At 37.2% G+C, this 647-nt stretch overlaps 1 long non-coding RNA gene across 1 annotated transcript; it reads left to right on the top strand.

The window, feature by feature from the left end:
• Positions 1 to 647, top strand: LOC119661301. Its single transcript, XR_005250573.1, has 2 exons — positions 1 to 287; positions 357 to 647. It is a non-coding gene; the product is annotated as an uncharacterized LOC119661301 (long non-coding RNA).

The raw sequence follows: 647 nt of genomic DNA, 5'->3' as shown, positions 1-647 counted from the left end.
CGGGCCGATAATGAATATTGCCCCAAGCTCACTCGTTTCCGCGGCCTAATTATTCATATCTATATTTTCCGAAGCAATGTTAGATTCGCTTTTGAACACTGCGATACTCTATATAAATTGAGAGCGCTCACAAACGGATTCATAATAAATTCAGCAAGAAAAGGAGATACTAAAGTTTAATAAGAACTAGTGGAAAACGATGTACTTATTATATTTTTGTTTGGTGTTAGCTTTGTCTTCTGCAGGTTGTTCTTCGGAAAGTGGTGACAGTGACCCAAAAGTTATTCGTAAGCGATTTTCATTGTGCAACCAACTTACTAAGACGCTTTGATTGAATTTTACTAATTTATTTGCAGATGCACCAGGAGCTCAACCTAAATCTTGTATTTTGCTCTACTGTAGACAAAGCTGCCACCGGCAAAATTTCCGCGGCGGTTATTGCGATGTGGATGGACTCTGCAAATGTAAAGATCAAATCGTCCCCCCTCATTGACCACTAGTATCGTATACTGTTCATAACAACAAAAGTAAATAATGTAGGCCCGAAATTGTTTGAGTTATAACGTGGAAGGTGTCTCAATTAACTTAACGCGAAAAGTTGCTTAGTTTATTATATCTGCTGCGAATAAATATATTTATGAAGTTAA

This window comes from Hermetia illucens, chromosome 1 (assembly GCF_905115235.1).
Source record: "Hermetia illucens chromosome 1, iHerIll2.2.curated.20191125, whole genome shotgun sequence".
NCBI classification, from domain to species: Eukaryota; Metazoa; Arthropoda; class Insecta; order Diptera; family Stratiomyidae; genus Hermetia; species Hermetia illucens.
The sequence above is the reverse complement of the archived record's forward strand: the minus strand, read 5'-3'. Positions and strand labels throughout refer to the sequence as shown.